This window comes from Amblyraja radiata, chromosome 17 (assembly GCF_010909765.2).
Source record: "Amblyraja radiata isolate CabotCenter1 chromosome 17, sAmbRad1.1.pri, whole genome shotgun sequence".
In the NCBI taxonomy this organism is placed as follows: domain Eukaryota; kingdom Metazoa; phylum Chordata; class Chondrichthyes; order Rajiformes; family Rajidae; genus Amblyraja; species Amblyraja radiata.
The window spans coordinates 40,373,009-40,395,645 of NC_045972.1; the positions used below are offsets into that span (position 1 = coordinate 40,373,009).

The following is a 22,637-nucleotide window of genomic DNA, read 5'->3' on the forward strand; positions in this document are numbered from 1 at the left end:
ATTCTTGTTCCCTACATAAAAGTGAAGTTTTTTTTCCCCCTATTCATCAGGTTACAGTCTGTGTAAATATGCATGTCTGCAAATGGTGAGCTCCGGAGCCTGGGTTAGATGCATTCCACTCTTTAGCAAGGTACAAGATTCCTGTTCCACCTCCCGTACAAACCCAGGAGGAGATCAGCTGGTGAGATGAAGGTGTGAGGCAGATGGCATTTACTGGCCCTGTTGTTAACAGCAGCCCCATAACTAATTTGCTGCTTTCCTTCATTCGAGCTCCCCTCTGAATCTCCCCGATGCTATAAGACTGAAACATGCCTCCAGCTTGTTCAACGGTTCAATGGTTCATTTATTTGTCACATGTGCAACTGCACAGTGATAATCTTTGTGCAAATGTACACATCCGGGTGCAGCCATGTTTTGCCGCCATTTCCAAAGTCCAGTCTGCCCGCTCGCTCGGTCTAGTGGAGCAGCTCCTGATCCAGGCGAGCCCCAGGCTCTTACAAGGCCTCCCTCCGTCGCCTTTGACTGGATCAGCCCGTGAAGCAATGCCCCACTCTTTGCCTTGCCCTCACCTTGTAGCTTGTCCCAGAGAGGTCGGTAACGTCCCCCCAGCTTCACTGGACGACATGTTCCCAAGTACGAGATTTAAAACACAGTCAGTCTGAAGATGAGTCTCAACCCGAAACGTCACCCATCCATGTTCTCCAGAGATGCTGCCTGACCCGCTGAATTACTCCAGCACTTTATGACGTTTTTATTTGAAACAGTCTAGATAAAGAATCCATCTTCACTAACATCTGATTCTCAATAAACTCTGAAGGTGAAATATAATGGTCCACGTTATCACTCTCACAGAGAGTGGTGAGTCTGTGGAATTCTCTGCTTCAGAGGGTGGTGGAGGCAGGTTCTCTGGATGCTTTCAAGAGAGAGCTAGATAGGGCTCTTAAAGATAGCGGAGTCAGGGGATATGGGGAGAAGGCAGGAACGGGCTACTGATTGGGGATGATCAGCCATGATCACATTGAATGGCGGTGCTGGCTCGAAGGGCCAAATGTCCTACTCCTGCACCTATTGTCTATTATCTGCGCAATGTGTAGGAGGAGAGGGGAATGAGGAGATTGGAAGAAAATTTGGTTTCGTGGCTTTTAATCAAGTGGAGGTCTTCATCTGTGCTCATAAAGACTTGGTCAAAGTTATCTTGAATGAGCAATTCGATTTTCTGGAAGCATTCCCGCTCTTAATTTTACTTTTAGTATTTTAGAGATACAGCGCGGAAACAGGCCCTTGGCCCACAGAGTCCGTACTGACCAGCGATCACCCCATAAGGTTCCGCAGCCCATGTTTCTGTTTGTGTTTTAATGGCAGGCAATTTACTGATTAAATAGCGGATGCGGCTTTAGTGTTGTTTCATTTCAAGCCGGCGTATATATCACTCTTATGCCACTGTGCCATCTGTTCCGGATGTCAGCCAAATCCAGTGGAGACTCATGAATAAGACTCGATCATTTCCCCAGACAAATGAACCATCCTTCAAGTGCACAGGCCACACGATCTGGAATTCCTTCTCTACAGGGGCGGCACGGTGGCGCAGCTGTGGAGTTGCTGCCTTACAGCGCCAGAGACCCGGGTTCGATCCTGTCCACGGGTGCTTGTCTGTCTGTAGTTTGTACGTTCTCCCCGTGACCACGTGGGTTTTCTACGGGTGCTCTGGTTTCCCCCAACACTTCAAACTCGTGCAGGTTTGCAGGTGAATTGGCTTCGGTAAAATTGTAAATTGTTCCCAGTGTGCAGGACCAGTGCTAGTGGGTAGGGATTGTTGGTCGGCGCAGACTCGGTGGGCCGAAGGGCCTGTTTCCGCGCTATATCTTTAAACTAAAGTAAACTAAACTAATATCCCTCTCCTACTTTTAAGTTTCTTCTTAAAACATGCACGTATCTTGCCCATTGCCATGGCTCTGTCAACTTTTATATTCTGCCCGTCTTTTAAAGCAGCTTGGGACATTTAGCCTTGTAAATGCACTGTGTAAATGCAAGTTAATGACATCGATCTACTTTTGATGCAGTCGTCTTGATCTGCAACTCACAGTGGGTAGGAATAGTGGAAATGGAGTCAAACAGGGCTTTCTACTGGAAATTGGATCAGCATTTGAAGGGAAAGTAATTTGCACAACCATGGGAGATTGACAGCATTACTCTGCAAAGAGCAGGAATGATTTTGATCGGACTTTTGTGTGTAATGATGCTGGAATATAAAATTTCTTACAGCAAACCAACTGTAATGTAAAAGAAGAACTTGCCTGAAGGCCCTTCAAGTCCCATTGTAATTGTGCAGCAGACACAGTATGATTTGTCCCCAGGTGTATCTGAATTTAAAGATGCTGCACTAGATAGAAATAGCCATCCTACATCCACTTTAATCCCTTTCTCTTAAACACTGCGTGACCAAACCTTTCATTTAGGTTCAGGTTCATTATTATTGTCATGTGTACCGAGGTACAGTGAAAAGCTGTGCTTTGCATGCAATCCTATCAAATCAATTAAGACCCGGAGCAGGGCCTTACATCGCAGGCACGGCCTTAATGGCCGCGGGACTTACCATCGCCCGCCGGAGTCTTTGACATCGGGAGCGGATGGAGAGCAGGGGAGGGATAAGACTTTGCCTTCCATCACAGTGAGGAGGAGGTTCACTGTGATGGATGTCTGTGTGAATTGAGTTGGTTGTGTGTCCTGTAAAATTGTTTCTTTTTCTTGTTTGGCTGCAGAAACCAAAGTTCCTAACGGAAAAATAAAGTTCATTGTATTGCATTGATATCACTGTGCTTGAATACATTCAGGCCAGATTCAAGTACAATAGATAGGGTGAAGGGGGAACTGCAGGGTACAATATATAGTTCTCAGCATTGTCACAGTTCCAGAGACAAGGTCGAGCATCCACAATGGGGGTCGACACAAGGATGCAGGCATCTTCAGTGGAACACAAAGTGCTGGAGTAATTCAACGGGTCAGGCAGCATCTCGAGAGGACACAGACAGGTAACGTTTCAGGTTGACATTCTTCATTAGACTGGATGAAGAAGGGTCCCTGCCCAAAATATCATCTATCCATGTCCTCAATGATGCCAAAGACAAACACAAAATGCTGGAGTAACTCAGAGGGGGCAGGCAGCAGCTCCGGAGAAAAGGAATAGGTGACGTTTCAGGTTGAGACCCATGGGTCTGAGGAAGGGTCTTGACCCGAAATGTCACCCATCCATGTTCACCAGAGATGCTGCCTGCCCGCTGAGTTATTTCAGCATTTTGTGTCTGTTTTCAGTGTAAACCAGCATCTGCAGTTCCTACACTCTGCAACGAGAATTGTTCTCGTCCACTCCCGCTCATAGAAGCGGTTTAGAGGGATATGGGCCAGATGCTGGCAGGTGGGAACTAGTGTAGATGAGACGTGGTTGGTGTGGGCAAGTTGGACCGACTATGAGTCAAACAGCACGACCCTGGATTGGGTGGATATGGTGAGAACTTTTCCAACTAGTTGGAGAGTCTCGGCCCAGTGGCCACAGCTCAGAATAAAGAGACATGCCTTCAGAAAGGAGATGAGGAGGAATTTCTTTAGTCAGAGGGTGGTGAACCTGTGGAATTCTTTGCCATAGAAGGCTGTGGAGGCTGTCAATGGATATTTTTAAGGCGGAGATTGACAGATTCTTGAATAGTATGGGTGTCGGGTTTTGGGGAGAAGGCCGGAGAATGGAGACAATAGACAATAGGTGCAGGAGTAGGCCATTCGGCCCTTCGAGCCAGCACCGCCATTCAATGTGATCATGGCTGATCATCCGCAATCAGTACCCCGTTCCTGCCTTCTCCCCATATCCCCTGACTCCGCTATCTTTAAGAGCCCTATCCAGCTCTCTCTTGAAAGCATCCAGAGAACCTGCCTCCACCGCCCTCTGAGGCAGAGAATTCCACACTCACAACTCTCTGTGAGAAAAGGTGTTTCCTCGTCTCCGTTCTAAATGGTTTACCCCTTATTCTTAAATTGTGGCCCCTGGTTCTGGACTCCCCCAACATCGGGAACATGTTTCCTGCCTCCAGTGTGTCCAAGCCCTTAACAATCTTATATGTTTCAATAAGATGCCCTCTCATCCTTCTAAACTCCAGAGTGTACAAGCCCAGCTGCTCCATTCTCTCAGGGAGGGGGAGAGATAGTTCAGCCATGATTGAATAGTGGAGTTGATTAGATGGACCGAATGGCTTAAATCTGCTCCTATCTCTTATGAACATGAAACTGGCCCTTCGGCCCATCATGTTCATGCCACCATGATGCCCCATCTGAGCTGGTCCCGTTTGACCGTGTCTGGCCCGTATCAGGGCTGGATCTATCAGTGATGTCTCATCCTCTCCCTGCTGCTAAACTGCATTGATCTGATTATGCCGTGAGACATTGCAAATGCTAAAGACCTGTTCATCGATTCAATCACTCATGCTGCCTTTAGCAAAATCTCACATCAGAACGCCTTTAATGATTTAATTAACATTGTCAAGAATGGTTATTTACACACAAATCTGGAGTAACTCAGCAGGTCAGACAGCATCTCTGGAGAAAAGGAATAGGTGACGTTTCGGGTCGAGACACTCACTTCTCCAGACCCGAAACGACACCTATTCCTTTTCCCCAGAGATGCTGTCTGTCCCGCTGAGTTACTCCAGCTATTTGTGTCTATCTTCGGTTTAAACCAGCTTCCGCAGTTCCTTCCTACACATGGTTCCTCCATGATTCCTATTAAGTCATATGGTATACATAGAACATAGAACTATACAGCACAGAAACAGGCCCTTCAATGCGCGATATCCACACCGAACATGATGCCAGGATAAACTCTTATCTGCCTGCACATGATCCATATCCTTCCATTCCCTGCATATCCATGTGTTTCTCCAAAAGCCTCTTAAATACCACTATTGCATCTGGCTCCACCACCACCCCTAGCGATCCACCACCCTCTGTGTAAACAAATTAATACATCTTTAAATTTTGCTTCTGTTATGTAGCTACTGATTGGAAATATCCAATGAGTAGGAATATCGTGTGTGTGGTTATATTGCTAAGTGGTCTACGAAAGGATAAGGGCTGAAACAGGAGATGGAAGATATCAGCCGACCCTCCGTTTTAGAAGGTGGTGGCGCAGCGGTAGAGTTGCTGCCTCAGAGCGCCAGAGACCCGGGTTCAATCCTGACTGTGGGTGCTGTCTGTATGGAGTTTGCACGTTCTCCCTATGACTGCGTGGGTTTCCTCCCACACTACAAGGATGTACGGTACATGTTTGCAAATTAATTGGCTTTGGTAGAAAAAATTAGTAAATTGTCCCTAGCGTGTAGGATAGTGCTTGGGTATGGGGTGATCGTTGGTCGATGTGGATTAGATGGGCCGAAGGGCCCATTTCCACTGCGTATCTCTGAAGTCTAAAGCAAAGTAAAGGTGTTGTTCATATCTTCCTCAATTATTGCTAAATGGGTAAATCAGGTACGTATCTCCTTTGGAGAGTGATGAAATTCTCCAATTATTCTTATAAACGTCTACAGATGCACCGTAGAAAGCATATTGTTGGGTTGCAACACAGTTTGGTTTGGGAACATCTCTGCCCAAGACCACAAGAGGGTTGTAGATGAAGCCCAGTCCATCACACAGACCAGACACCCCACAAAGCAGCCAACATAATCAAAGACTTGTCCCAACTCGATCATTCCTTCTTCTCCCCGCTCACATCCGACAGAAGGTGCAGAAGCTTGGAAGCCCACACCACTAGTCTCAGAAACAGTTTCTTCCCCTCTGTTATCAGGCTTCTGAACGTCCTTCCACATGCTAGGGTACTGTCCGACTCACTTCACCCCATTGCGGACATTGGACTTTGTCTATGGAACTGATGCGTTACAATGCTGAGAACTATATTCTGCACTCCCTTTTCTCTATCCATTGTAGTTGAGTTTAATTTGATAGTATTTGTGTATAGTATGTGTGATCTCATTGTTTGGCATGCAATAATGTTTTTTCACTGTACCTCGGTACACGTGACGATAATAAACCTGAACATAAACCGAGCCTCTCAACGCTGTCAACGTGATCTCAGTTATAATCAGCTCTCCATGGCTGATTCCTGGAAGCAATTTTCAAATATTTAGATTTCAGGCTTCACTTAAGGAGTGCCTTACATTGATTTAACTTAGCCTAAGGGAGAAATGTGCATCATATGCTTACAATAATGATTAGTACAAAGTAGATGTGGCAATTTCCACTCATTCATGAGGCCAGTGTATTTTTTATTCTTACCTTAATTCTTGGTAACATTTATCTCCAGTTGCATCGACCCTCAGCTATGTATTATAAAAATAGAGATAGAATTTGGGGTGGCTCAGTGGCGCAGCGGTAGAGTTGCTGCTTTACAGCGCCAGTCAGCCAGGTTCGACCCTGACCATGGGTGCTGTCTGTACGAAGCTTGCTACCCACTGCGCCAGGTTTATGTGGCATGGTACTATAACAACATTGAAAAGACATTTGGACAGGTTCGTATGAAGAAACTGAAAGTGTAATTCAGACAGTATTTCCTGCTAGAGTCTTTCCTGGTCAGAAGAAGGGTCCCGACCTGAAACATCATCTATTCATGTTCTACAGAGATGCTGCCTGACTCACTGAGTTACTCCAGCACTTTCAGTCCTTTTCTGTTATTGTGTTGTTCCTCGATCCTGCTGTTTAGCTATCAGATATCCACAGTTCAGTAACGTGAAATGATTTTTAATTCTTTGAGACTTCACTCTGTGTTGAAGCCTATTTTGTCTCTGTCCTGTTTACGCAAGGCATGGGGCAGTCCTTCCTCAGGGAGTTGAAACGACTGCTTGTTATTGGGCTGGGTTGGTGCAGACGGCTAGTTACAGCTTGAAGAAGTATTTTGGGCAGGCGGTGTTTAAAAATGCGTCACGAAGCAAATCTGTGGGACTGTGCACTCCCCTGTAATTACACAGGTCTCTGCATGCGATGCGTGGGTGCTCGTAGCCCAAGGCCACGCAAGGTTCTTGATTGGAACAGGTGTCAAGGATTATGGGGAGAAGGCGGGGAAATGGGGTCAGGAGGCAGCGATCAGCCATGAGTGAATGGCGGAGTAGACTCGATGGGCCGAATGGCCAGATTCTAATCCTATAACTTGAGTAAGGCACCAGACTCCATGCTGCCTTACCCTGTGGGTAGGCGTCAATCTGCAATTCAAGCATCTATTAAATGTAATGACCATTGTCACTGGTTGGCCCAAATGGAGGTGTTTTGGGAATACCATTCTCCAACCCCCACCGCTGCAATGTTGGCCGAATTTGCTGGACTAGACAAATCTCCATTGATGCTGAATTTCACCCAAACTCCCCTGTTTCCAACATAGGGAACAACTATTCCCTACGACTATCAGGCTATTAAACACTACAACCTCTGAATAGGCTCTGAACTATTGTATATACAGTATCTGTCCCTCTCAACCCGATCCTCCTGCCTTTTCCCCATAACCATAGACACATGTACTAACAATCCGGTGGCACGGTGGCGCAGCGGTAGAGTTGCTGCCTTACAAGGCCAGAGACCCGGGTTTGAAACCTGACTATGGGTGCCATCTGTACGGAGTTTGTACGTTCTCCCTGTGACCGCATGGGTTTCCCCAGGTGCTCTGGTTTCCTCCCACACTCCAAAGACGTACAGGTTTGTAGGTTAATTTGGCTTTGGTAAAAATTGTAAATTGTCTCTCGTGTTAGGATAGAGCTAGTGTAAGGAGATCGCTGGTTGGCACAGACTCGGTGGGCATGTTTCCACTCCGCATCTCTAAACTAAACTAAACTAAACTAATTTTTTTCCGTTTAGTTTAGAGATACAGCACGGAAACAGGCCCTTTGGCCCACCGAGTCCGCACCGACGAGCGATCCCCGTACATTAACACTATCCTACGCACACTGGGGACAATTTACACTTATACCGAGCCAATTATCCTACAAACCTGTACGTCTTTGGAGTGTGGGAGGAAACCGAAGATCTCGGCGAAACCCCACACAGGTCACGGGGAGAACGTACTAACTCGGAGCAGACAGCACCAGTAGTCAGGATCGAACCCGGATCTCCGGCGCTGCAAGCGCTGTAAAGCAGCAACTCTACCGCTGCGCCATTGTCCCGAGCTGTCAATCTCGGCCTTAAATATACCCATATGTCCTGAGTGGGTACATTGTCTTTGCCACAGGAGTTGGGTGGGGTGGGTGTTGGACAAGGGAGGGTAACCTTTAGGAAGGAACCAGAAGGGTGTGGTTGTTGAAAATCCAAGTGCTACTTCATCCTTTCCATTTACTTCACAGAGTAGAAAGTCTTTAAATACTTGCAGTTAACTGGAATGCACACGTTCAGAAGAAAATACTAAAAATACTCTGGAGGTAGCGCCCTGGAATCATTCTGCTTGGTCTGAAATGCTGGAAGCAAGTCTGTATTTCAGCTTAGAGTATTCTTGCACTTTGTCAGGGGAGGAATCCGAGTGATTCCTGCTTCAGGTAAAAAGCCTGTTTCACTATTTGATTTCATAACTCCAAAGACTGATGATTAGGGACACACTTAACCTGTCAGCTTTTTATGACCTGGGTCAGTTTCCATGTGTCTATTTGTGAGCTTGTGCTGGCTTCTAAATGCGTTCTATAAAATTAAGGTTCATTCTACTGCTTCTCCCCAGAAATTTCCAGTTTCATTTCAGACGTATTAATTTTTTCCAATGTTTTTGTCCACTTGTATTAACTGAACTCGAGGAAACGCTCACTTAGTATTCAACTTCGATTTGCATCCGAGATGTTGTACATCCCCAGGGATGTTGACTGACCGGATGAGAATTTATTTGGATTTATCTTTCTGTGTCACCGTCCCAGCCTTTGTGTGGGAGTATTTTGTCTTCTCTTTAGTCTGGCTAATCGGAATGAATCTTGTGCTGTTGATGTAAATGATACACAACCATATCTGTGATTCATGGATGAATATAACTAATTTCAATTATTCCATCTCCAGCTTCAGGTGTTGCCAATTCTAGGGCAGGAATGTTATGTAACTAACAGCAAGTGATCAAGGTGTTTAGTTTAGTTAACTAACACATCTCTTCGGCCCACCAAGTCTGCGCCGACCAACCATACCCATTCCCTATCCTACACACTAGGAGCAATTTACAGAAGCCAATTAAACTCTAAACCTGAGGTAAACACAAAATGCTGGAGTAACTCAGCGGGTGAGGCTGAAGAAGGGTCTCGACCCGAAACGTCGCCCAGAGATCCTGCCTCACCCGCTGAGTTACTCCAGCATTTTGTGTCTACCTTCAATTTAAACCAGCATCTGCAGTTCTTTCTTAAAACTATAAAACCTGTACGTCTTTAGAATTTGGGAGGAAAACGGAGCACCCGGAGAAAACCCATGGGGTCACAGGGAGAACGTGCAAACTCCACATAGACAGCACCTGTGGTCAGGATCAAACCCGGCACGCGTGGTCAGGATGGAACCTGGGTCTCCTGCGCTGTGAGGCAGCAACTCTACCACTGTGCCGCTATATTCATGGATGGATGTACCTCATTTGTGTGGCTCGGTGATCGATCCAAAGTGGAAATCAAATGCAAAGTGTGATTTGGAAATTTAAGTTCAAGTAATTAAATAAGTCCAGACCCAAATTCAGCCGCATTGACTGAAATCACGGATTTTGCTAATAACACATCCAGTTAGGTCCTTCAGGTGAGGAACTCCTCTGGTTCTTGCCCCAGACTTTAGAGATATAGTGTTCAATCCTGACTGCTGGTGCTGTCTGTACTGAGTCTGTACGTTCTCCCTGTGACCACGTGGGTTTTCTCCGGGTGCTCAGGTTTCCTCCCACACTCCAAAGATGTACAGGTTTGTAGGTTAATTGGCTTTGGTATAATTGTAAATTGTCCATAGTGTGTGTAAGGGATAGTGTTAATGTGCGGGGATCGCTGGTCGGCGCGGACTCAGTGGGCCAAAGGGCCTGTTCCCGCACTGTATCTCAAAACTAAACTATAAATCTGAATAAGGTTGATATGAATGTCTTTAATAATTTATCCTTTAAAAGAGACAAGGATGTTGTCATTAATAAGCCGGTTACTAGGTTTGCTCCCCACGCCCAGAGATCCTTAATAGCCTTGTGCGCCGAGAAAGGCATTGATATTTACGAGTAAGAGTGAAAGGCCCAGGAGCAAGTAGCTCTATTTAAATGGAACTACCTTCTTCTGCAGAGAAGGCCACAGGGAACTGGATTTCAATTGTACTGAGTTTGAAGGTAATGAGATGCATTAAGCAGTGTATTATTAAAGGGCTGCAAAATCCCTTCACTTATCATTGATTGTCCTCCAACTATACAATGTCAGATAGAAGTGATTGGCTTATTGAATGCCTTATCGGGTTCATGTCCATATGTGGCAGTAGCAGAATTAGGCCATTCGGCCCATCAAGTCTACTCCGTTATGCAATCATAGCTGATCTATCTTTCCCTCTCAACCCCATTCTCCTGCCCTCTCCCCATAACCTCTCAAGAATCTATCTATCTCTGCCTTAAAAGCAGCCATTGACTTGGCATCCACTGCCTTCTGTGGCAAAGAATTCCTCAGATTCACCACCCTCTGACTAAGGAGGTTTAGAGAAGTAACAACATAGAACATAGAAAAGTACAGCACGGGAACAGGCCCTTCAGCCCTCAATATCTGTGCTGGACATGATGCCAAGTTAAACTAGTCTCATCTGCCTACATGGATATACTTGGAATGGAACGATGCATATCCCTCCATTCCCTGCCTATCCTTCCATTCCCTGCCTATCCATGTGCCTATCTAGAAGCCTCTTAACAGCCACTATCAATTCGACCTCCACTAGCACTCCTGGCAGCATGTTCCAAGCACTCACCATCATCTGTATATAACAACTTGAGCCCTACCTCTCTGCAAGACGCCAGTGTGTGGCCACTATGTCTGGCATCTCTGGGAGAATGCCAGACTCTAGTCCCAGAGGAGGATCTACTATCATCCGATCCAATCGACCAATTCTTTAAAAAAATCTTTTATACTCTTTTAAATCTCGTTTATATTTCTCCCTTCACTCTATCTATGTACTTGAGTTTGGCCTGATTGTATTTATGTATAGGATTATCTATGTCGGAAGGAACTGCAGGCGCTGGTTTACACAGACGATAGACACAAAATGCTGGAGTAACTCAGCGGGACAGGCAGCATCTCTGGAGGGAAAAGGATGAGTGGTTTTCTGGGTTGGAACCCGACTCAAAGTGAGTCTAAAGAAGGGTTCCGACCCATAACGCCACCCAAACATCCTTTTCCTCCAGAGATGCTGCCTGACCTACAGAGTTACTTTAGCACTTTGAGGCCATCTATAGTTTAGTTTAGTTTATTGTCACATGTACTGAAGTACAGTGATAAGGTTTTGTTGCGTGCTAACCAGTCAGTGAAAAGACAAAATGAGTAGGAAGAAACTGCAGATGCTAGTTTACACCGAAGATAGACACAAGATGCTGGAGTAACTCTGCGGGAAAGGCAGCCTCTCTGGAGAGAAGGAGTGGGTGATGTTTCAGGTCGAGATCCTTCGTTGGGTTGGATCGTCACCCATTCCTTCTACCCAGAGATGCTGCCTGTCCCGCTGAGTTCCTCCAGCATTTTGTGTCCATCTTCAGTGGAAAGACAATAGACAATAGGTGCAGGAGTAGGCCATTCGGCCCTTCGAGCCAGCACCGCCATTCAATGTGATCATGGCTGATCATCCCCAATCAGTACCCCGTTCCTGCCTTCTCCCCGTATCCCCTGACTCCGCTATTTTTAAGAGCCCTATCTAGCTCTCTCGTGAAAACATCCAGAGAACCTGCCTCCACCGCCCTCTGAGGCAGAGAACTCCACAGACAGTACATGATTATAATAGTATTATCTGCTTTGATTGTATAGCATGCCAACATAAGCTTTTCGTTGCACCTCAGTGCACGCTACAATAATAAACCTCCACCTAATAAGTCGTGTGCAGTCTTGCAAGTTTTGCAATTATATTTCTCCCATCAGCACGAAAACAATATACTCGATGATTTCTGTGGTGGAGAAGTTGATATGAGGATCATTATGTCCTCCAAGAGTTGCGGTATGACCTATAAAATCCTGCCCTGTAACCTGATTCTCGCAATCCGTTAATGGCGCCCAAGACCTATCAACTCTGAAAGTGGATATGGAGTGAGTGGTTGGTTAGTGGGAGGGTCTGTGTGTCTTTAATTTATTGGTGTGTTGTGCTTGTGAGCTCATTACTGCATAGCGAGGGCAACCTCAGAGTGCCTTGGGCCTGCACAGGAAATGCCATTCCCCCTGTTATTGGGATAAGATACAATTCCCTGGGAATGTGCTGCATTCCAGAGATTTTCACAGGAGTTTGTTTCCGAAGGGGCGAGGAGACGGGATGGGGGAGGGGGTGGGTGGGGGTGGTAGAAGTACGTGAGGTTCTGGAGAGAGCTCTTTATTTCTGATCAAGCCAATGATTTATACTGAAAACAACATTTTACAGCAGAGTGTTTCAGTGTTGTGTTGGGGAAGTGGGTGCCGAGCAACAAACGGTTCATTGTACTTTTTACGACTGCTTGCTGTCACTTCTTCTGCACTAACTTGGGTCTTGGTAAATTTACACGAAATGCAGCCTGGTCCAAAGAAAACATTCCAAAAGGTGATTGGAAGCTCCCTGGAGCATTGGGATCCTCCTGATATTAAAACGTTTGTAATTCAAATGTCACTGGCACTTCCCTTTTCTAATGGCCCATAAATTGCAAGGCTTGGTATGCATTTTCAAGAGACAGAGGAGGGTCAAATTCATTGTGCTATGTCCAGAGTTACCTTGGTAAAGTTCTGCTACACAGGGTAGGACTTCAGTCTGAAGAAGGGTCTATGAGTGGTGCAGTGGTAGAGTTGCTGCCTTGCAGCTCCAGAGACCCGGGTTCGATCCTGACTACAACCGCTTGTCTGTAGGGGGTATGTATGTTCTCCCTGTGACCGCCAGGGTTTTCTCCGGGGATCTCCGGTTCCCACCCACATTCCAAAGACGTACAGGTTTGTCGATTAATTGGCTTCTGTAAATTGCCCCTAGTGTGTGGGACGCAAACACGGGATAACATGGAAGTAGCGTACGGATGATCGACGGTCAGCGTGGACTCGGTGGGCCGATGGGCCTGTTCCCCAGTGGTATCTCTGAAATACCCTCTCGATATGACATTTGCAAACTAGATGAGTTCTCACAACAGTTCAGTGATTATACGGTCATCGTTTCTGAAAGTATCTCGTTTTAGAATTTCAGATTTACCTGATCACTGAAATTTAAATTCCCCAATTCCTGTGATGAGATTTGAACTCTTGTTTTAAATCTTTGGTCCATACTTACGAGTTCAGGAATTGATGTTGCTGTGGGAAATCCAAGGACTAGATTAAAGGATGATTATTGTTGATCACTTATTAAACCATTGCGGATGGGATAAATATCCATTTCATTGGATTAGAAAGGTTGGGTTTAACAGGATATTAATCGAACGGCAGGAACACGTGAAACCAGAGCTGACAACCTCAAGAAACTAAGAGAGATGTTGTCAAGTGTAGGAAGGAACTGCAGATGCTGGTTTAAACCGAAGATAGACACAAAATGCTGGAGTAGCTCAGCGGGACAGGCAGCATCTCAGAATAGAAGGGTCTCGACCCGAAACGTCACCCATTCCTTCTCTCCAGAGATGCTGCCTGTCCCGCTGAGTTACTCCAGAAAGGTTGTTAACTTTTGCTTATTCTACAGATCAGGCTGGCCAACGGGAAAGTGGGAGATGATTTAAAGAAATTAAGCTTAACAATGCTGGTGCAAACTTGCATCGCAAACAATAGTAGAACATAGTTTGCCTCCCCATGCACTTTTGCAACTAGATATTCAATGGCTATCCAGCTGACAGAAATGAAATGGATTAACTTTATAAATAACAATAATAAAATCCTAGGTACACAAAAATGCTGGAGAAACTCAGCGGGTGCAGCAGCATCTATGGAGCAAAGGAAATAGGTGAAGTTTCGGGCCGAAACCCTTCTTCAGACTGAATAATAATATCCTGGCAGTTTAGTGCACCACAATTCCTTATAGATAAACTGCAGAGGTTGAGCTTCATTTACAAAGTACTTTCATTTTCCAATAGTATAATTGATCTGGGCATTGCAGCCAATGCTTAAAACTGCTGGCTTGACCAGCATTCACCATCGAGATGAACTCAGTGACGACCTTGTTAATATGGAGAAGAAATCTAAATGTAACCACAGAATGCTGGAGTAACTCAGCGGGTCAGGCAGCATCTCTGGAGGAAGTTGGCCATTCGGTCCATCGCATCCACTCTGCCGTTCAATCACGGCTGATCTATCTTTCCCTCTCAACCCCATTCTCTTGCCTTCTCCCCGTAAACCCCTGACACCTGTACTAATCAAGAAAATACAGTGTCCAAATGTAACCATGTATTGAATAGTGAACGTTGAGATTTTCTCAGGGTAAACCCAGTGAAAAGGACATCTCTGGTTAAGGCTCTGGGGAGGGAGGGGGGGGGGGGGGGGCGGGAAAAGTATTTACGACATCCTTACACTGAACTGAGAGCCACCGTGTACTATAGGTGAAGTGCAACAATAAATATTCAACCAAGTTCATTCTGATTCTAATATCAGGTCATAAGATTGCACATAGTGTAACAATGCTTTCTTTGGACAGAGGAAGGGTTTCGGCCCGAAACGTTGCCTATTTCCTTCGCTCCATAGATGCTGCTGCACCCGCTGAGTTTCTCCAGCATTTTTGTGTACACCCAATACTTTCTTTGGGTTTGCTCAACTTTACTGAAGCAAAGTGTGAAACTGGTGATCACAATTTTTACAGATTAATTTAGCTTTTTTGCTAACGAGCTGCTTGTAATTTCTGCTTGGCCCTCACTGAGCTGAGTCGAGTGCCCATTGTCACGGCAGCAAGCTGGAAAATGCACTTGAAATTGGACATTGCCATCTGGAATTAACGGCTTTGCAAACAGCACCTTGTCAGTGGGGAAACCTGGGAAGAGGTGTAATCGTCCCTCAGCTGCTGCTGTGTTCCAGGGGAGCTCCGTTACGGGGTCCGTGGGGCCAGGACGACAAGCACGTACTGCAGGAAGGAACTGCAGATGCTGGTTTACACCGAGCATAGACACGGCATGTTGGAGTAACTTAGCGGGGCAATTGAAAGGCATAGATAGAGTGGATGTGGAAAGGATGTTGCCACTGTTGGGAGAGACATAGCCTCTGAATTAAAGGGTGCTTTTTTAGAAAGGAGGTGAGGAGGAACTTCTTTGCTCAGAGGGTAGTTAATCTGTGGAACTCATTGTCATAGGAGGCTGTGGAGGCCGTCAGTGGATATTTTTAAGGCAGAGATTGACAAATTCTTGATTAGAACGGGTGTCAAGGTTACGGGGAGAAGGCAGGAAAATGGGATTAGGAGGCAGAGATCAGCCATGATTGAATGGCGGAGTAGACTCGATGGGCCGAATGGCCTAATAACTTGTGAACTTGGACAAGAGGGACAGACAGCATCTCTGGATAGAAGGAATGGGTGACGTTTCGGGTGGGGACCTTTCTTCAGGATCCAGAGATGCTGCCTGTCCCTCTGGGTTGTCCCAGCATTCTGTGTCTATCACACAGCACAAGAGCAGGCCTACAATGTGTGTGCTGAACTTGATGCCAAGACCATCTCTTATCTATCTGCACATGAACCCTATCCATCCATTCCATTCCCTTCGCCCCCATGTGCCTATCCAAAGGTCTCTTAAATGCTGAGTTAAGAGCCAGGCAATGAGTCAAGGGTGTCTTATGTCGCGAAAGGGCAGCACAACAGATATGTAAACATAGTACTCTGTAACCACCATAATAAACAACAAAAATGAGGAGTAGATTTGCTGTCTTTCAACACCAGAGACCCGGGTTCGATCCTCACCACGGGTGCTGTCTGGGTGGGACTGTGTACATTCTCTCCGTGACCGCGTGGGTTTTCTACGGGTGCTCCGGTTTTCTCCCACGTCTAAAGATGTGCTGGCTGCTAGGTTAATTAGGTTCTGTAAATTGTCCCTGGTGTGTAGAATAGAACTAGTATATGGATGATCACTGGTTGGCGTAGACATGGTGGGCCGAATGCTGGTTGGCGTGGACATGGTGGGCTGAATGCTGGTTGGCGGGGACATGGTGGGCCGAATGTTGTTTCCGCGCTGTATCTCTAAACTGAATCAGTAAAGCTGTACAGGTAAAGATTTGGCTCAAAGAGGAAATTACTTGAAGGGTACAAGATGGCAATAAAACACGGCGACTCTTGTGAATGGACTCAATGTGGTCTCCTATCTTACCATCTTGCAATTAGTATGATTATGCCTGATGTGTAGCAGATTGTCACTGAACTGTTTGCAAAAAAAGTTATTTCACTGTACTTAGGAAGACGTGACATTGAAGTACCAGAGAACCATACTCAACTGATCTTATTTTAACATGTCTTTCACCAGTTTTGTGTTTTGTTTATTTAATTTTCTCTTGCCAGTTACCTGATTGAGCTGTAGAGCGAGTTGCCATGTCCACTTAGCATGGAAAAATGGAGAATGTCTAATTTCGAGGCAGGGGTGTTCATGTTTAAATAGGCGCTTTTAAATGAACACGTTTGTCTGATCAGCTTAAAACCAGATTATAACAGGGATGACGAGTGCTCCAATACTCTGGACTATCCCCACTTGGTAAAAGGTTTTAAAATGGAAAAGGGTTGACAATATTCAAAGTGGATCTTTACTCTGAGCTGAATTATTGAACCACGGGCCTCAATTCAAGATAAGAAATCTAATGTAAATAAACAGAATTCTACGGAATTTCTTTTGCAGAAGGGCGTTCGGAGTGTGGAAGAATGCTTGAGGTCAAAGAAATGTTGGCATTTCAAATAGCCAAATGTTGTGCATTGAGAATAATCAATAAGCATAACATTTAATATATAACACTCTCATGAGAGAAAGCACATAGTTGGATTGTCTGATGACTTTCCTGTTTGAGTTATCTTATTGTGTCTTTGCCTCTCAGAGTTTATTTAAAAAATCAGTATAGATCCATAGAAGACTAAATTTGTGACCTTAATCATGGCTGACCTTGGTTAAGGAGATCTCTAGGGTACTGCCAGTGCCTGTATTCAGAGTCTGTATTATTAAGCAGTGTTTGATTTGAATGTGTTTAAGAAGGAACTGCAGATGCTGGAAAATCGCAGGTAGACAAAAGTGCTGGAGAAACTCAGCGGGTGCAGCAGCATCTATGGAGCGAAGGAAATATGCAACGTTTCGGGCCGAAAACCTCAGTCTGAAGAAGAGTTTCGGCCCGAAACGTTGCCTATTTATTTCGCTCCATAGTTGCTGCTGCACCCGCTGAGTTTCTCCAGCACTTTTGTCTACCTTTGATTTGAATGTTTGGTTTACTCATATGTTGAGGTGAGAAGGAGGAGGAGGGTGCGGTAATTTTGTTGGATCTGTGAATGGGCATCTATGGCTCAATGTCTTTCCATTAGGTACAACCACAAACTAAGTGGGCTGACGGTATTATAAATGCAGAGATCGTGACCTGGATCGTTATATTGGGAGGTAATGATCAGATGACTATCTAGGGTCGTGATTTTCGACAGCTAACACAGGTTCAGCTGAGTGGAGATGCGAGCTTAACTGATCACAGACCTCTAAAAGGAAAGATCCTGCCTCTTTGACCTCTGGATGTCTTGGGGCATTCCACAACCATGTACTTTTGAGATGTGATCATTGTTGCAACAACACGCTGTAGACCCTTTCAAGGCTCTATAAATACAATGTGATTCATGGTAGATAATGTACTTTAGTGATGTTGGTTGAGGGAGAATATTGGTCACTGCACTGGATGTTAATCCTGGTCTTTTGAAATAGTATTATGATTTATGTTTTTTAGTCATCTGACAGTGCAAGACTAGACAGTGCAAGACCACATTCACTTCCTCTTTAGATAGACGCAAAATGCTGGAGTAACTCAGTGGGACAGGCAGCATCTCTGGAGAGAAGGAATGTGTGGTTTTTCAGGTCAAGACCCTATTCACTCCTCTCTGCTGTTTGTAAGGCAAGGCAACAGTGTTCTTTAAAAAAAAATCCATATATTAGTCCAGTATGAGGTATTATAACAGCATTTAAAAAACACTTGGACAGGTATATGGATTTCATAAGTTCATGTGATTGGAGCAGAACTGGGCACTCGGCCCATCAAGTCTACTCTGCCATTCAATCATGGCTGATCTATCTTTCCCTCTCAACCCCATTCTCATGCCTTCTCCCTGTCACCCTGCCACCCATATTAATCTAGAATTTATCAATCTCTGCCTTAAAAATATCTATTGACACAGCCTTCTGTGCATTGAATTCCACAGATTCACCACCCTCTGGCTAAAGAAATTCCTCCTCATCTTCTTCCTATATGTCCGTCCTTTTATTCGGAGGCTATGGTCTCTGGTCCTAGACTCTCCCACTAGTAGTCTCCCTCCCCCCTGACTCTTAGTCAAGTCAAGTTCAAGTGAGTTTATTGTCATGTGTCCCTGATAGGACAATGAAATTCTTGCTTTGCTTCAGCACAACAAACATAGTAGGCATTGACTACAAAACACATGAATAAATAAACTGATAAAGTACAAATAACAGATAATGGGTTATTAATGTTCAGAGTTTTGGCCGAGCCAGGTTTAATAGCCTGATGGCTGTGGGGAAGTAGCTATTCCTGAACCTGGTTGTTGCAGTCTTCAGGCTCCTGTACCTTCTACCTGAAGGTAGCAGGGAGATGAGTGTGTGGCCAGGATGGTGTGGGTTTTTGATGATACTGCCAGCCTTTTTGAGGCAGCGACTGCGATAAATCCCCTCGATGGAAGGAAAGTCAGAGCCGATAATGGACTGGGCAGTGTTTACTACTTTTTGTAGTCTCTTCCTCTCCAGGGCGCTAAAGTTGCCAAACCAAGCCACGATGCAACCGGTCAGCATGCTCTCGACTGTGCACCCGTAGAAGTTAGAGAGTCCTCCTTGACAACCGACTGATAGTCAATAATCAGACAATAGTCTGAAGAAGGGTCTCGACCCAAAATGCCACCCATCCCTTCTACCCTGAGATGCAGCCTGTCCCGTTGAGTTACTCCAGCATTTTGTGTCTATCATCAGTGGAAACATCCTCTCCACATCTACTCTGTCCAGGCCTGATAGGAAAGATATTGAGAAATATGAGCAAGCAGGGGCAAATAGGATTAACGTGGATGAGGCATCTTGGTTGACACAGACAAGCTGAGCCAAAGGGCCAGTCTCCGTGCTGTGTGTCTCTATGACTCTTTGACACCTTTTCACTATAGAATGGCAGGTACACATTCCACTTCCTCTCTGCTGTTTATAGGGCGAGGCAACAGTGTTCTTTAAAAAAAAAATAATAAAAACGTTATCACGTTTTATAGCAGGAAACTGGAGTGGTTTACGGTATGGCACTGCCAATAAAATGTGTCATTGAAAATGGAGTGCGTTGCCTCGGAACAGCAACCAACATACTGTAAGCAAAGACTTGTCCCACGCCGGTCATTCCGTTTTCTCCCTGCTCCCAGCCGGGCAGAAGCTTGAAAGTAAGCACCACCAGACTCAGGAACGGCTTCCTCCCCTTTGTTACCAGGCTTCTGAACGGTCCTTCCATAAGCTGGAGGTCCTGCCTGATTCACCTCTGCATCATTGCACACATTGGACTTCATTTATGGAACTGTTGTGCTACAGCGTAGGAAGGAACTAGTTTAAACCGAAGATAGACACAGTAAGCGGGAGTAATTCAGCGGGTCAGGCAGCACCTCTGGAGAAAAGGAATAGGTGACGTTTCGAGTCCGGTCTGAAGAAAGGCCTCGACCCGAAACGTCACCTATTCCTTTTCTCCGGAGATGCTGCCTGACCCGCTGAATTACTCCCGCTTTCTGTGTCTAAATATTGCGCTGCTGTGCTGAGAACTATATTCTACATCCTGTATCGTACCGTTGCTCTGCCTTTGTACTCAGGTTTGACATGATTACTTTTATGTACGGCATTATCTGATCTGATTTTGGATAGCATGCAAAACAAAGCTTATCACTGTACTTCAGTACATGTGACTATGATAAACGTAAACCTAAACCGAGTGTAAATGTTACTTAAACTATGCACTTTATGTGCCAGCTTACATTGTCAGTCACCAAAGGTCACCATTGCTTCCAACTTCTAGTCAAAGGCATCAAAGATTGATAGAAGCAGGCCCTTTGGCCCAGTTCGTCTATGCTGACCAAGTGCCTATCTAAGGAAATCCCATTGTTTCTGAGTTTGATCCACATTCCTTGAAACCTTTCCTGTCCACGAACCTGACCGTGTTTTGTGAGCATCGTTCCACACACACACACTCTCTCTTTCTCCAATAAACTTGCTTCTCAGATTCCCTTTCAGTCTTTCCCCCCACAACTTAAACCTAAATTAATTTAGACTTTAGGAGCGTGGGAAAGGGCCCTTCGGCCCACCAATCTTGGGTTTGTACAGCGGTGAATGAATGAATGAAAGTTTATTATCACATGTGACTTGTCACAGTGAAATTCTTTGTTTTGCGAACCATACACTAAGTGTAGAGGGCATCGACAAAGTTACAGAGTGTTCAATATAGTCTAATTCCTTCCCCCCCCCCCCCATGCAGGGCCCTTCTTTGTTCTCTTGGTGGCATGTCCTCGACTGACCTCCGGCATAAATGCTGCCATTTATTTTGAGAGGGCTTGTTTACAAAACCAGGGATGTGATCCTGAGGCTCTACAAGGCGCTGGTCAGGCCGCATTTGGAATATTGTGAGCAATTTTGGGCACCATATCTGAGGAAGGATGTGCTGGCTCGGGAGAAGGTCCTGAGGAGGTTTACAAGAATGATCCCAGGATTGAGTAAGTTAACCTGTGGTGAGCATTTAACGGCTGTACTCGCTGGAGTTTAGAAGAATGAGGGGGGACCTCATTGTACGGAATAGTGAAAGGCTTGGATAGAGTGGAGCGGATGTTTTTGCTAGTGGCAGAGTCTAGGTCATAGCCTCAGAACTAAAGGACATTCTTTTCGGAAGGTTATGAGGAGGAATTTCATTAGTCAGAGGGTGGCGAATCTGTGGAATTCTTTGCCACAGAAGGTTGTGGCGGCCAAGCCAATGGATATATTTAAGGCAGAGATAGATAGATTCTTGATTAGTACGGGTGTCAGAGATTTATGGGGAGAAGGCAGGAGAATAGGGTTAGGAGGGAGAGATAGATCAGCCATGATTGAATGGTGGAGTAGACTTGATGGGCTGAATGGCATAATTCTCCTATCACCTATGACCTTTGACCCACTGCGAGCCCTGACGTTTCAAGTCGGGACACTTCTTCAGACCTCAGAAGGGGACTAGTGAAAAGCTTTTGTTGCATGCTAGCCAGTTAGCGGAAAGACAATACACGATTACTTCAGTTTAGTTTATTGTCACATGTACCGAAGTACAATGAAAAGCTTTTGTTGTGTGCTAACCAGTCAGCAGAAAGACAATACATTACTAGAGCCATGATGTTTAGGGACTAAAAACTCAGAAATAGGCAGGCTAAAAGGCATAATAAAATTACAAAAAAGGCACGAAAAAAGCATTTATTGACAAAAAAAGGCATAAAAAGGCATGTATTTCTACCACCAAAATATGGTTAAAAATGATAATATAAAGGTATACTACATTAAATGACCAAAGTTGCCTGGTTGCCCATAATTACTAACATTTTTTTCAAATTATCTGGTGTTAAACTATGCCGCCTGTCAGACAGAATATGCTTTAGTTGTGAAAAACTTATTTCTACCTCAGCTGAGGTCACTGGTGCATACCTGAAACAAGCTACAGACTCTATATTCATGTCGATACCTTGTGCATTACAACTACCTTTGAGAACTTTAGCTATGTTTTGTATTTCTTCAAGATCTTTGTTAGCTAAAATCACTCTCTCACATTTTCCTTGTATGTCTTTACCTACATCGCCAGGAACTTTACGAATATCGTCAGTTACTTTGTTGAAAACCTGCAAGTTTATTCACTAATGTTTTGCCACCTTTCTCAAGGGAAGTGGTAGCTTGTGGGAAGTTTGCAAAATTGGAAGCAATAAATAGATCTTGGAGAAGGTTGAACCAGCGCGCAGTGGCACGAACAAATGAACGACCCACGGTGGCGCCCCCGGTTTCGCCCCGGTGGTGGAAATGTTCTTGTAAGTTATACTATGTTAACACGTTAATAATAACATTAATATTAACGTGTTAACATAGAAAACGTCATTGTAATCACTGTGCAACTAGAGAAAATAGCACCACATTTTAGCAAAATGGCAAAAAAAAGGCTGATTTAGGCACTCGATCATGAAAAGGACATTATCCTGGTGAAATCATTAAAAAAGGCATGAAAAGGCATGGCAAAATCCTGCCTCTAATGATTACAATCGAGCCACAGACTCAATGTGTACAGAAACATGAAAAAGGGAATAACGTTTTG

The 22,637-nt window shown here is 45.0% G+C and overlaps 1 protein-coding gene across 2 annotated transcripts in view; it reads left to right on the forward strand.

Annotated features, from left to right (window-relative positions):
* The window catches only part of bcar1 (BCAR1 scaffold protein, Cas family member), a 211,011-nt gene that overhangs the window by 82,365 nt on the left and 106,009 nt on the right, over window positions 1–22,637 (forward strand). The window lies entirely within an intron of this gene.